Consider the following 10,546-nt stretch of genomic DNA (forward strand, 5'->3'; position numbering starts at 1 on the left):
ATCTGAGCTACTCTCCCAGGGGCCAACCCTCTCCCAGTTAGCTTTTAAGCACTGCTGTCTTTCTTTCCACTCTTCTAAAACAACATCTTTTAGGTTCCTGAACCCAATTCCAATGTCAAGTATGTGTGTGTATGGTCGGGGGGAATCCCCATACAAACCAGCAATTTTCTAACACCACTGGGTGTCCAACCATTCAACTCAATTCTGACACTGTCTACCTGGAAATAGCATCAGACTCCATAGATTAAGAGTTCAGTCCCACAAGACTGCCACTTTCCTCTTCCTGGTGCCCCCTCACATACTTCAGATGCCAGTCACAAGCCCCAGTTGTTACCTGAGCTTCTGAATAACCAGCTACAAATTGGAGGCTCCAAAGACCCTCTCCAACTGAGGACGCCAGTCACATGTTCAGGTTGTTACCTGTACTTCTGGCTATAGATTGGAGGTTCCCATGGCCCCCTTCTTGGGTTCAATTAATTTGCTAGACCCATTCACAAAGTTGAGGAAAACAGTTTATTTATGTTTACCCGTTTATTGTAAAAGGATGATGAGGGATGCAGTGAACATCCAGATGGAAGAGATGGGTAGGGCAAATTTGTGGAAAGCAGCTTTCAGGCCCTCTCCTGGCACACCCCTCTCCCAGCATCTCCAAGTGTTCACCAAACCCAGTCCCTTGCGGCTTTCATGAAGGCTTCATTACTTAGGCATTATTGATTAAACAAATCACTAGTGCCCTGGTCGATTTGGCTCAGCAGTTAAAATATCAGCCCACGGACCAATAAGTCTCAGGTTCAATTCTGGTCAAGGGTATGTACCTTGGTTGCAGTTCATCCCCAGTCCTGTTCAGGTCGTGAGGGAGGCAACCGGTCGATGTTTGCCTCTCACATCGATGTTTCCCTCTGTCTCTCTCTCTCTCTCTCTTCCTCCCTCCCTCCCACTCTGTCTGATGACAAATGGAAAAATATCCTCGAGTGAAGAATTTTTTTTTAATTAATAAATAAATAGATCACTGACCATTGGCAATTGATTCAACCTCTAGCCCCTCTCCCCTCTCTGGACATGTGCGTCAAGAGGAAGAAATGAAAGTTCCAACCCTCTAATCACATGTTTGGTGTGGCAACCAGTACCCTCTTACTTAGCTGGTATCCAAAAGCCACCTCATTAACATAACAAGAGTCATTTTAGTAGCTCTTATCACTTAGGAAATTCCATGGTTTTTAGGAGCTCTGTGACAGAAATGGGGAAGAAGACCAGATATATATTTTTTACTATAAACCACAATATCATCCTCCAGAACACACCTGTAAGCCTCAACCAGGCTGAAAATGGAAGGAATCCCTGCCTCTTACCACATGTAGACCTTTGCCCACTCTGCTCCCACTGATTGTCTCATTGTCACTTTCAAAGATTTGCACCTATCTTTACCATGTGTCTCTGCTCTCCATCAGGGGATTCAGTTCCCATATCTACCTCCAGATCCTAGCCATATAGTAAAATGCCTTCATGAGAACTGATATTGCTACAGCTGAGGCCATTTTGATTGAGAAAGGACCCAGTACCCAACTGAAATGATTTAAGTGTGTTGGAAAATAAAATGCTTTCAATAAGAAATGATTCATATCAGGCTAAATCTAATGGGTGTTGTACTTCAAATCCAAGCTGTATGAGCCATGGTTGTTATTTGAACTAGACTTAGTCATAAGTGTACCTTACTCATTAAGAGGAAGAAATTACTTTCTCAAAAGTCAATGAGTTCTTAACGGACAAGTACATCTGTTCTTTCTATACTGACTTTGGTTGCTGTCACAACAAATTGCCACAAACTTAGCAGCTTAAAACAACAATCATTTATTACATCACAAAAAGTGGGTTCAAAAGTCTGGGCACAGAGTAGTCACCTGGATTCTCTGCTCAGGGTGTCACAAGGCAAAAATCAAAATGTTGACAGTTCTTACCTAAAGGCCCTGCAGGAAAAGCCACTTCCAAACTTATTCTGGTTGTTGACAGAATTTAGTTCTTTGTTTTCTGTTTTCTTGTCACACAATCCCCTTCATCTTCAAACCAACAAGGGCATTTATAATCCTTCTTAGGTTTGGAATATGTGACTTCCTCTTCTACTATCAGACAGAGAATGATCTTTGTTTTTAAGGGCTCATATGGCTTAATAGGTCCACCTGAATATCTGAATGAGCTCCCTACCTTAAGATCAGTTGATTAGAAGCCTTAATTACCTCTTCAAAATTCCTTTCTGCTACCTAAGATAAAAAATTCACTAAAGTAACCCCAGGAGGTGAATGAAGGCCATCATGGGGGCCTAAATTCTGCATAACACATTCTACATCACTTCAACTAAGTAGATTCCATTGTTAGGTCATCTCTATCAATCAGTACTAAGGTTTTCAATCCTGACTGCATATTATAATCACCTGAAGAGCATTAAGAAAAACTGATGCCAGTCCTTGACACCAATTAAAGTAAAACCTCTGGGAGTGGAGCCTACCTCAGTAGTTTTTAAAACTCTCCAGATGATTCAAATGGCAACACAAACTGAAAACCATTGGTCATCACTTTTCTCTTGAATTAGTTTATCAATTGATGTGCTCTATAATAATAATCTTCCAGTCTGTATCTTTATATCTGACCTCTGTTCCATTCCAGACCCAAAGCCCCAAAATGCCTGCTGATGAGAAAATCAGCCCCTCCGTGATCATCAGATCTTCATGTCACCTGTTCTAAAATTTAAATCACAGCTAAAAAAAAGATCTGTAATATCTTTGCTCTCCTAGAAAATTATTATAACTCCTTTATAGAAACAAAATATTTTTATTTATATGTGGCTTTATATTATAACATGCTTTTAAATGTATACTATCATTATTTTTCAAACAGACATTTAAAGTTTGCTCACCCTAACAGAGTCCTTTTCTGTGTCCCTATTGAGTAGCCACTTGGTTTCATATTCCCCATCTGAATGTTCCACAAAAACTTTCCCTTCTCTTACCACAAAACAATTACCAGAGAAGTCTCAGGATATAGTTTTATATAAAATGGAGCAAGGAATCTGGATGTTTTAATGACCCAAGGTGTGTCCGACCGGTGTGGGTCAGTGATTGATCATCAACCCATGCACCATGAGGTCGCAGGTTTGATTCCTGGTCAGGACACATGCCCAGGTTGTGGGCCCTATCCCTAGTGCGGGGAATGCAGGAGGTGGCCAATCAATGTTCTCTCTCATCAATGTTTCTATCTCTCTCTCCCTCTCACTTCTTCTCTCTCTATAATTAATAAAGAAAAAAATTTTAATAGAAATAAATAAAGAACCAAAGTGTGACAGACAATAGTGTGTGAAAAGCAGGAGGTGGGTGGGAGCGGAGAGGAGGGGATCAATGCGGGGGGAGGGGGGGGGACAAGAGGGAACATCTGTAATACAACAATAAAGATAAAAATAAATAAATAATAGAAAGGAATTAAGATCTGATATGGGGTGATTTCCAGAAATTAATGGATATCAAAGAAAGGAAAGAAAGAAAGAAGAAAGAAAGAAAGAAAGAAAGAAAGAAAGAAAGAAAGAAAGAAAGAAAGAAAGAAAGAAAGAAAGAAAGAAGAAAGAGGGAGAGAAGAGAGAGAGAGAGAGAGAGAGAGAGAGAGAGAGAAAGAAAGAAAGAGAGAAAAGAAGGAAGAATCAAGGTGTGATAGTTTCCAGACTTTGGCTGCAAACACTCCCTCATTCCTTGCTGTACTGCTGGCCATTTAAATAATAATCTTGATTTAAAATTCTAAGTATATGTTTTCCCCTAGAACAATCTAGAACAATTCAATATAGATATCCTTTAATGCCTTCAAATTCAACATATCTAACACAAATTCACCAACTAGTGTATGGATTGCTCAGTTGCTTACCTGCATGACTACAAGATTTTCACCAGAGCTCAACATTACACAGAGCTCTCAACTGAGCCAAATGTTATGTCAAGAAAACAGGCATCTACTCTCCATAGATATTATAGCTTTGTTTATTTGTTTCAGGTTAAATCTTGAGAAAGTCATATATCCTCCAAGAAGCTACAAGCAATAATTAATTTTTTCCATTAATATTATTTTTTCACAATGAACATGTTACTTTTATCATCAAAGAAGCCGTATAGCCCCTTGTTCCGGAAGCTGGTCCTAGAGCCTAAGTACAAATCCCAGTGCTATTCCCTTGTGATCTCAAATTACTCATTTTTCTGGGCCTTGTTTTTCTCATCTGCAAAACTGGACAATATTTACTTTGTTTTACTGCATTGCACTTTATTGTGTTCACAGATGTTGCATTTACAAATTGAAGGCAAGACACTCCAGTAGCAAAATGATTACGACTTGCTTTATTGCAATACCTGCTTTAAGGTCATGGTCTGGAACTGAACCCACAATGTCTTTGTGGTGTGCCTGCAGTAATTCTTAATAGGATGGTTCTAAAGATTAAATGAGATAATGCAGGATAAAGCACAAACAACATGGTAAGTACTTTTAAAAAGCTGAACATTATTTCTAAATAAAGTATATGTTAAATAATTTTAAAAAGAGAAATGTTACAGCCCAGCCAGTGTGGCTCAGTGGTTGAGCATCGACCCATGCACCAAGAGGTCACCAGTTCAACTCCCAGGTGGGGCACATGCCCAGGTTTCAGGTTTATTCCCCAGTAGGGGGCATATAGGGGGCATGCAGAAGGCAGCCAATTTATCTCTCATAGATGTTTCCATCTTTCTCTCAAAAAATCAATAAAACATTTTTTTTTTTTTTAAAGAAGGATGTTACATACTGAGACTTCCTTAGCTTAGCCCTACAGAAAGTCATTAGGAAGGCAGTCTAGCAGAGTGGTAAAAGAACAAGTTCATATTCTAGTTATGCCATTTCTTAACTGTGTGGCCTGACTTAAAATTGCTGAACTTTCCCTCACCTGTACCCCTGGGAAAATGTTAGAACCTACCTCATGGGGCTGTTATGGGGATTAAATCAGTTAATATTTGTAAAGAATTTAGAACAAGACTTGGTTCATAATAAGTACTATGTAAGCATTTAATCAATTTTAAAATGGTTGATTTTGTCAACTTTCATTAAGGGTTAATGCAGTAGCTATAATAACTATTTAAATAATTTATATATTCAAACATATAAACTTAGTAATTTTTTTTTTTTTTGCTTTCTTTAAAAATAGAGTTACTGAGGCTTCCGGTCAAGATGGCAGAGTAAGTAAACGTGGTATCATGTTCTCCCACAACCACATCAAAGTTCCAACTAAACTCCAGAACAACCATCATTCAAAACCACCTGAAATCAAGTTGAATGGAAGTCCTACAACTACAAAATTAAAGAAGAAGCCACATCGAGACTGCAATCAATTACAAAATAAAGGTGTAAAGTCCACGTGAGAGGTGCACCTCAAGGGCCCAACTGGGAGACCAAGGAGGCTGTGCCACTGGACCCTACAGGACACTTACTACAATAGGCCACCCTACCAAGCCCAGAAGACATAGCAACTCTACCTAATATACAGAAACAAACACAGGAAAGCAGCCAAAATGAGGAGACAAAGAAACATGTCCCAAATGAAAGAACAAAACAAAACTTCAGGAAAAGAACTAAACAAAATGGAGATAAGCAATCAAACAAATGCAGAGTTCAAAACACTGTTTATAAGGATGCTCAATAAACTTAGTGAGAGCTTCAATGAACTTAGTGAGGGCCTCAAGGGCATAAAAAAGACCAGTCAGAAATGAAGGAGGCACTAACTGAAATAAAGAATAATGTACAGATTCAATAGTAGAATAGGTAAACCCAAGAAGCAAACTATTGATTTGGAATATAAGGAAGCAAAAAACACCCAACCAGAATAGCAAAAAAAAAAAAAAATCCAAATAAATGAGAATAGTGTAAGGAGCCTCTGGGACAACTTCAAGCATACCAACATTCGTATTATGGGGGTGCCAGAAGGAGAAGAGTGAGAACAAGAAATTGAAAACTTATTTGAAACAATAATTACAAAACACTCCCCTAACTTGGTGAAGCAACCAGACATACAAGTCCAGAAAGCACAGACAGTCCCAACAAGATGAACCCCAAGAGGCCCACACCAAGACACATCATAATCAAAATGCAAAAGGTTCAAGACAAAGAGAGAATCTTAAAAGCAGCAAGAGAAAAACAGTTACCTAAAAGGGAGCTCCCATAAAACTGTCAGCTGATGTCTCAAAAGAAACTTTGCAGGCCAGAAGGGAATGGCAAGAAATATTCTGAGTGATGAAAAGCAAAAACCTACAACCAAGATTACTCTATCCTGCAAAGCTGTCATTTAGAATTGATGGCCATATCAAGAGTTTCCCAGACAAGAAAAAGCTAAAGGAGTTTATCACCACCAAACCATTACTATATGAAATGTTGAAGGGTCTTCTTAAAGAGAAAGATAAAAAATATGAACAAACAAAATGGCAATAAATACAATTGAATACAATATTGGCAATTGAATCTACGAACAAAATGAACAAGCAGAATAGAACATTTTGTTGGTTGCCAGATGGGAGGGGGCCTGAGGGAATGGGTGAAAAAGGTGAAGGGATTAAGAAGTACAAATTGGTTGTTAGAGTGACAAACATCAAAGGGAAGGGGGTGAGGGGAGGGAAGAAATCAACCAATGGATATAGACAACAGTGTGGGGAAAGGCAGAAGGGGGGCGGGAGCAGGGAGGAGGGGGTCAATAGGTGAAAAAGGAGGAATATCTGTAATACATTCAACAATAAAGATAAGTTTAAAAAAATAGTTACTATTTCTTTTTACATTCTCTCTTTGTTATTTATATTTTGGAAGTTGGAAACTTTTTACTGTTTCTTAAAGTTCTGATAATAAAGTTGTGTACTTGAAAAATTAATGCTAATATCCTAATCACTTTATGAGTAACTTTGATTTGCTCTCAAGCTTCTGTGTTTCCTCCTTCTGATCTTTCTTGGATGGATGTTGTTGAAAAATTATTTCATATCTCTTTGGAGTAAAATACTTTTTCTGTCTTCAGAAAAAAAGTTAATTTAGTTACAATTACCTAAGAAAAATGGAGCTTTGTGTATTTTCTGCCTCTTTATTCTGAGAATAATATTCAAAATTAATGTGATTTTGTATCTGTAGTTTTCTCTACTTAGATTTAAATATATTTTAAATATTAAAAATATAAGAATTGAATGTATAGAAAGCCTTTCTTTGAGACTATCTTCTGATTGGGATTCAAATCCTAAACTGAGATATCTTTTACATCAACAAAAATGATAGTGAATGTTTTATATAGTTTCCATGTACTCACAGGCCTTTCCCAGGAGATGCTAGATGCCTCTGCAGGCCAACTTTGGATCCAGAACCCATTGGTCCACCTTAAGCTGTTCTGTAGTCTAAGATGCTTCCACCCTAAATTTCTTCACTTTCTCCTTTACTCAGTTGACTTGCATGTAGTATGATGGCTCCCTCGCCATTTTATCACATCAGCAATTTTCCTCATTAAGTACATTTACTTAATCCCTTCTTGGCCTCTGTGTTTTAGAGAACACGGACTAACATAGTGCCATATATACATTTGGAAATACCTACAATGTAGGTCTAGTACCAGAAATAATGGGAAAGCAATAACTAAAAGAAAACCAAGTCTGGCCAGTGCGGCTCAGTGGTTGAGCATCGACCCATGCACCAAGAGGTTGCTGGCTCCTGGTCAGGACACATGCCCAGGTTGTGGGCCCAATCCCCAGTGGGGGGCATGCAGGAGGCAGCCAATCAATGTTCTCTCTCATCGATGCTTCTCTCTCTCTCTCCCTCTCACTTCGTCTCTCTGTTTAAAAAAGAAACAAAGGCCCTGGCCGGTTTGGCTCAGCGGTTAGAGCGTCCGCCTGCGGTCCAGAGAGACCCGGGTTCGGTTCCCGCTAAGGGCATGTACCTCGGTTGCAGTTTGTCCCCGGCCCTGGTTGGTCGTGCGGGTGGCAGCCACTCGATGTGTCCCTTTCGCATCGATGTTTCTCTCTCTCTCTCTTCCTCTCTCTCCCTCTCTCTCTTCCTCTCTCTCCCTCCCACTCTATCTGTACAAAAAATGGAAAAATGTCCTCGGGTGAGGATAAAAAAAAAAAAGAAAGAAAACCAAGAAAAGGCAGGACACACTTTATAGAGCATTGTTCTACTTGGATCCTTAGTCTACACATCAATAAACCCATCCCATTCTAAAGTAATTTGCCTTTTATTTTTTTTATACCACCTGTAGTAGATGAGTAATGTCTGTATGATCACCCATCACAAATCAGTCTTTCCTTTATTAGTTTCCCATCGTGCTTAAAACATAAACTTACCACAGCCACAGGACTCTGCAAGCATCAGGTCCCTGCCTGTTTCAGTCAGTGATGGACCAAATAAGATTATAATGGAGCTGAACAATTCTAATAACCTAGTGACATTGTAGCCATAGTAACATCATAGCCTTCCTAACATCGGAATGTAATGCATCATGTATTCATGTGAACAAACCTATTGGTCTGCCAGTCATATAAGGTACAGCATGTACAATTATGCACAGCACATAATACTTGGTAATGATAATAAATGACTGCTTTACTGGTTTATGTATTTACTATAGTATACCTTTTTATATAAGTAGAAAGAGTGTATTCTAAAATAATGATAGCCCTGGCCAGTTTGGCTCAGCGGTTAGAGCATCAGCCTGTGGTCCAGAGAGACTCAGGTTCGGTTCCCGCTAAGGGCACGTACCTCGGTTGCAGTTTGTCTCCGTCCCTGGTTGGGTCATGAGGTTGGTAGTCACTTGATGTGTCCCTTTCACGTCTATGTTTCTCTCTCTCTCTCCCTCCCACTCTATCTGAACAAAAAATGGAAAAATGTCCTCGGGTGAGGATAAAAATAAATAAATAAATAAATAAATAAATAAATAAATAAATAAATAAATAAATAAATAAAAAAAAGTTTGCTGTAAAACAATATGCCATATTATGCTGGCAGCAGCCTCAGACATCTGTTTCCTATGTCTCTTGGTTGCATTATTTTCTCTTGTGCTTGATTTAATCTCTTGTTGTTTTGTTCATAGTGGTCCCTATGTATACAAAATCCACTGCTAGTGTTTTCAGTAAGAGGCCACATCAAGTAACTGACCTGGAAACAAAATGAAAAGTAATTAAGGACTGCAAAGGTGAAAAATCAGTGGTGGTTATTGCTTGTCAGTCAGGCATGTCCCTTCCCACCATAGCTAAGATATTGAAGAACAAGAACAAAGTGATGGAAGCTCTTAAAGGATCTGCTTTATTGAACTGCTGCAAGGAACTAACAAAAATTAAAGAAGGGCCCATGTCAGACATGGAGACACTTCTAATGACCTGGATTGAAGATCAGACACAGAAGCGTACCCCTCTCAGCAACATAACATGTACAACCAAAGTCAAATGTTCATTTGCGATGTTGATAGAAAGGGTTGGGCCCGACTACAATGTTGAGTTGACTGCTAGTTCTGGGTGGTTTAAACAATTCAAGAATTCTTATTCATTACATAATGTAAAAGTGAGTGGCAAGTTTGCAAGTGCTGATGTGAATGAAGGCAGCTGAAGAATTTTTTTAAACTCTAGATAAGTTGATAGTGGAGGAAACTTATTTGCCAGAGCTGGTATTCAATGTGAATGAATACTCCCTCCTTATTCTGAAAATGGATGCCTGAAAGGACTTTCATCCATAAGGAGGCTAAATGAACTAAATGAATGCCAGGTTTCAAGGCTTTTAAGGACAGGGTAATAGTCTTGCTTGGGGACAATGTTGCAGGCTATAAACTGAACCCTTTGTGATTTGGCATAGTGAGAACCCAGGGCCTTCAAGTATGTCAGTAAGTACACACTGCTAGTGCACTAAGGAGCAATTAAGAAGTCATAAATGACCCAGATCCTCTTCTAAGATGCCCTCCTGAATTGCTATGCCAATGAAATAGAGAAGTACTGTTTGAAGAAAAACATACCTTTAGGATTTTACTTATTGTTGATAATGTTCCTGGGCATTATTTTATTGGTGATCTTCATTCCAATATTCAAGTGGTGTTTCTCCCTGCCAAAGCCAATCAATGGATCAAAGACTTATAGCAGCTTTTAAGGCCCAGGCTATTGCTGCAACTGAGAAGACATGGATGCAGTTCTGGAGGGATTACGTCTGTGACTGCATCCAGAGCCTTGCTTGCGTTTGAGGTGATGTCACCCAGGAGTGTATGAATGGCATCTGGAAAATGATATTCAAGAGATTCATCCATGACTTCAAATGATTTGCCAAGAATGAGGAAGTTACAAAAATCAACAAGCTGGTGGTTGAGATGACAAACAACTTCAGTCTGGGTGTGGATAAGGATGATACTGAGGAGTCCCTGGAGATAGTTTCTGAGGAATTGACTAAGGAGGAGCAGTTGGAGCTGGAACAGGAACACAAAGATGAAGAAGAGACCAGAGAAACGGGAACTGTAGAAGAAAAAGAGGAACCTCTAAACAAAATTCACAGTGAAGGGTGT

The 10,546-nt window shown here is 39.1% G+C and overlaps 1 long non-coding RNA gene across 1 annotated transcript in view; it reads right to left on the bottom strand.

Moving 5' to 3' along the window:
- The window catches only part of LOC118617892, a 28,595-nt gene extending 19,811 nt beyond the window's left edge, over positions 1 to 8,784 (bottom strand). Inside the window, exons 1-2 of the long non-coding RNA XR_004956865.1 lie at positions 8,767 to 8,784; positions 1,956 to 2,114 (exon numbers count right to left, since the gene is read on the bottom strand). This is a non-coding gene — a long non-coding RNA (uncharacterized LOC118617892). The remainder of the gene's footprint in view (positions 1 to 1,955; positions 2,115 to 8,766) is intronic.
- Between the last annotated feature and the right edge of the window lie 1,762 nt (positions 8,785 to 10,546).

Source organism: Molossus molossus, unplaced genomic scaffold (assembly GCF_014108415.1).
Source record: "Molossus molossus isolate mMolMol1 unplaced genomic scaffold, mMolMol1.p scaffold_m16_p_5, whole genome shotgun sequence".
NCBI lineage: Eukaryota > Metazoa > Chordata > Mammalia > Chiroptera > Molossidae > Molossus > Molossus molossus.